General features: G+C 41.6%; 1 long non-coding RNA gene and 1 pseudogene across 1 annotated transcript in view; both read left to right on the top strand.

Moving 5' to 3' along the window:
• Positions 1-5,000, top strand: part of LOC138006975 (uncharacterized) — a 72,256-nt gene that overhangs the window by 46,165 nt on the left and 21,091 nt on the right. The gene's annotated exons all lie outside the window — the stretch shown is intronic.
• Positions 3,555-5,000, top strand: part of LOC138008511 (uncharacterized) — a 3,346-nt pseudogene continuing 1,900 nt past the window's right edge.

The raw sequence follows: 5,000 nt of genomic DNA, 5'->3' as shown, positions 1-5,000 counted from the left end.
TCTTGCATTGAAATATTCATGAGGTACGACCTGGCCGAAGAGTTTTCCGACCGGGACCGAAATGGCCGGGACTCGAGAACTTTCCGAAAACAAAATCGATATCATCATATCATATAAGCTCTGTAAAACAAAACTAAACTGCAAGTAGATTGTGAATGATCTACTTACAGCCGAAGAGAGAAGTTATGTGATGCAATATTCGTAGCATCTCCGGGAAATTCGTGATATCCGCCTTTTCCGACCCCTTCTGAGATAATAATCAGGTGTCACGTACCGAAATGGCCGGGAATCGAGAATTTTCTGAAGACAAAATCGATATCTCATCATGTAACCTCTGCAAAACAAGACAAAACTGCAAGTAGATTGTGAATGATCTACTTAAAGCCGAAGAAAGGAGTTATGTAATGCAATATTCATAGCATCTCCGGGAAATCCGTGATATCCGCCTTTTCCGACCCCTTCTGAGATAATAATCAAGTGTCACGTACCGAAATGGCCGGGAATCGAAAATTTTCCGAAAACAAAATCGACATATCACATCATATAACCTCCGCAAAACAAAACAAAACTGCAAGTAGATTGTGAATGATCTACTTAAAGCCAAAGAAAGGAGTTATGTGATGCAATATTCATAGCATCTCCGGGAAATCCGTGAAATCCACCTTTTCCGACCCCTTCTGAGATAATAATCAAGTGTCACGTACCGAAATGGCCGGGAATCGAGAATTTTCCGAAGACAAAATCGATATCATCACATCATATAACCTCTGCAAAACAATACAAAACTGCAAGTAGATTGTGAATGATCTACTTACAGCCGAAGAGAGAAGTTATGTGATGCAATATTCTTAGTATCTCCGGGAAATCCGTGATATCCGCCTTTTCCGACCCAGCTGAGATAATAATCAAGTGTCGCGTGAGACCACAGAGCGAGACGAATAGCCGTAACATCCGGCCAATCCGAACCCTTCCGAAAACCTTTTCGTCGGAAAAGTCGGATTTATCGGATTTCCCGGAGATGCCACGAATATCTAATGATGTAAAACAACTTCCAGTTAAATTGACAAGTAATATCATGAGATATTCATGGCATCTCCGGGAAATCCGTGAAATCCGACTTTTCCGGCCCATCTGGCAGAAAACTTTCAAGAGTCTCGTGAGAGTAGCAAAAGAGTATCTCAAGTAAGGCGGAAAAGTCGGATTTCACGGATTTCCCGGAGATGCCATGAATATCTCATGATATTACTTCTCAATTTAACTGTAAGTAGTTTTATAAGACTACTTACAGTTAAATTGAGAAGTTATATGATAAGATATTCATGGCATCTCCGGGAAATCCGTGAAATCCGACTTTTCCGCCCTACCTGAGATACTCTTTTGCTACTCTCACGTGACTCTTGAAAATTTTCTGCGAGATGGGCCGGAAAAGGCGGATTTCTCGGATTTCCCGGAGATGCCATGAATATCTTATCATATAACTTCTCAATTTAACTGTAAGTAGTTTTATAAGACTACTTACAGTTAAATTGAGAAGTAATATCATGAGATATTCATGGCATCTCCGGGAAATCCGTGAAATCCGACTTTTCCGCCCTACTTGAGATACTCTTTTGCTACTCTCACGTGACTCCTGAAAATGTTCTGCCAGGTGGGCCGGAAAAGTCGGATTTCACGGATCTCCCGGAGATGCCATGAATATCTCATGATATTACTTCTCAATTTAACTGTAAGTAGTCTTATAAAACTACTTACAGTTAAATTGAGAAGTTATATGATAAGATATTCATGGCATCTCCGGGAAATCCGTGAAATCCGACTTTTCCGCCCTACTTGAGATACTCTTTTGCTACTCTCACGTGACTCTTGAAAGTTTTCTGCCAGATGGGCCGGAAAAGTCGGATTTCACGGATTTCCCGGAGATGCCATGAATATCTTATGATATGACTTGTCAATTTAACTGTAAGTTGTCTTACAACATTAGATATTCGTGGCATCTCCGGGAAATCCGATAAATCTGACTTTTCCGACAAAAAGGTTTTCGGAAGGGTTCGAATTGGGCGGATGTTACAGCTATTCGTCTCGCTATGTGGTCCCACGTGACACTTGATTATTATCTCAGAAGGGGTCGGAAAAGGCGGATATCACGGATTTCCCGGAGATGCTATGAATATTACATCACATAACATCTCTCCTCAACTGTAAGTGGCTTCACACAGGTCTACTTGCAATTTTTTTTTTGGGTTTCGTTTTGTTTTTGCTTTGTTTGCTAGGGTTATATGTTGTGATTTCGACCGTGTCTCCGGAAAATCCTCGAGTCTCGGCAATTTCGGCCCTTTCCAGAAACTTTGCGGCCAGCACTCTCGTCTCACATTTCACATGCATATTGATGATAAATAGTCTGGTCAAAAGGTCTTTGAAAGGGATTGGAAAATAACCGGATCTCAATATCATACTACAGAACCTCCCCTTTAACTGCAAGTTTACTACATGCATTAAACCCTAAATCGATGACCAGTTTATTCATCTTCGATTCTCGTCTAGCTCTGTCACTGGAAGGTGCTCCATCGATAACTTCTTGAGAGAGCCCGGAAACGACGGATTATTTGGCTGTTGCGGAATTGTGTTTACATTATTGTATTGTATCGTTTTTCTCTTTCGCCCAAAATGATGCAGATATGTCCAGAAATGCCTCTAATTAGATGCACGCCGTTTTAATAAGCGTCGAATTATGGCCACTTGAAGTAAGGCCTATTTTGTTCTTTTTCGCGTTCTTTTTTTTTTGGTTTGTTTGTTCGATTCTCCGGTTAATGTGAGTGTCTGTTTTGTTTTTGTTTTCGGTCACCGCGCATTTCCCTGGGGTATTTGGATGCCGCCGAGTAAGGTGCATCCGCGACAAATTTCCTTTGAAATAGTGACAAAGGGCTTGGTCCACTTTTCACCATGCAGTTGACGCACACACATAAAAGAAACTCAGTTCGCACGCCGTATTGTTGGGCAATTTTGGAACACACACCTTGCCAGCAACACGACTACGACTTGCTCTAATTTCTATCGACTGCCTGAGAATATCATTCGATAGCGTGTATCCTCTAGAACGTGTTTATGTCGAAAAAGGGCGTTTCTGCGGTGAAACAATGAGGGGTTGTCTTTTTTTTTTTTCTGACCTCCTGAACCACTTTTCGTTTCCTCTAGAGGCGGGTTACATACAATGCGGTCGAGATTCAAGAGAACAAAAGTTATAGATTTTTTTTTTTTTTTTTAATATCATTCTCATTCTAAAATGTTAGGTGCAATAAAACATGCGGCTGTTGGACGGCGCAATGACGCCCCGCAGCGACCAGTTAATTATTTCATTCAATTTCACAAGTTTTCTTGCTGATATATATATATATATATATAAGATCGAGCGACAACACTTGCCGACCTATTGATGTTCATACGATGTTGCGAGCAAAAAATCCTTGTCGCTAGCTGAACAGCGAAGGCATTAAGAGCGCGGCACTCTGCTACGTGAGTCCAGTAGTGAGCGGACGATGCAGTATTGTGAGTGCGAAATGCGTGTGCAACGTGAGGTACAACTCTCTCCGTCGGTCTTGGGCTTCAATTTGCAAGACGCGCGATTCTTGCGATGCAGCAATTTCAAGTGCGTTTACTTCAATGCATGGAATGTTATTTCAACTTTTAACTGAATGCTAACTAAGAAAATTCCCCTGTTTTTCAGGCATTCCAAACGCAGCATTTTTCTTTAGTGCGATTGCCACACACGAGAGAAAGAAGGAACCCGTCAACGGGCAAAGCGACGACGATTCCGATGAAAATGATACTGCCGAAGACATGAGAAGTCAAGTACGAAGTCAAGTGGACCGGCTGGTGGGAGGAAACGTGGAAAACACAGAAAAAGTCTTGCACCCCGCGATTTCCTATTGGATCGCTTTAACTACACCCAACGGCGCTCCTGCCAATCCCATAACTGTGCACAGAGCATTACTTGATTGCGGAGTGGCAGTGACCGCAAATCGGGTAAGGAAGCTATTTGTTTGGAAAAAACCTTTCCTTGGGTATCTGTCCACTTATCCAAAATAATATACTACTACTACCATCTCTATATAATCACGATGTCACTTTCACAGGAGTGATCTTTCAATGAGTCGTGAGTTTAAAACATATTACAGGACTGTTGATCAATACAATACTGTTGTAATTACAAGAGAAAATTACAAAAAAAAAAATTGCTATGATTATATGAGCAAATTGTGACAATCTTTAAAAGTAACTACACTGTACAGAAAATTATATATATACATGTACATGTAACAGGCTCCAAAATTGAAAGTAAACATTACGAAATGCTGCTAAAAATGGCGGCCGAGTAAGTAAATAATGTCCCTCGTCGCATGTGAAAAGCATCAACGAATGCCGGCCTGGTATGGACTAGACTCTCTTGCAGCGCTTTTAACTTTTTTTCTTTTATCTCTGAAAACGAACTGAAAACGAATCATGTTCTTTTTCCCACTTTAGGTTCAGATTCAAGAGCAGAAAGAGTCGATGGCAATTAAAGAGCTGTACAAAGTGTTCAAGGACCACAGAAATGAATTCATGCAAGACCTGGTGCGGGCATCGTATCAGCACTGCTACGACCAAGCAACCCGGACGCTGTTCGAGGCCGTTGATTTGGATTCCCAAGAAGTTCGAGAATGCGGAACAGAAAATGTAGTGCGCGTCACCTTGGTGAATCGAAAGTTCGAGGAATCGTTAGGGACTTCAGTCGTGAAGCTAATGGAAGCGAGACTCCAAATCGACAAATTTGGATTCAGTACGTTTGTGGGGGAATGGAACCCGGGGGCTCAAGTGGATCCGAAAGAGGACAAGAGATTTTCGAACAGTACAACAGTTCTAGTGAATGACATTACGCTGGTCATGGAGAAACTCGATTATGCGAGCTTTAGAGGAAAAGTGTACAAAAAGGACAGCCGATCAAAGTATACATTTTCATACAAGTG

This window comes from Montipora foliosa, chromosome 6 (genome assembly GCF_036669935.1).
Source record: "Montipora foliosa isolate CH-2021 chromosome 6, ASM3666993v2, whole genome shotgun sequence".
In the NCBI taxonomy this organism is placed as follows: domain Eukaryota; kingdom Metazoa; phylum Cnidaria; class Anthozoa; order Scleractinia; family Acroporidae; genus Montipora; species Montipora foliosa.
This window is presented reverse-complemented; position numbering and strand designations above follow the sequence as displayed.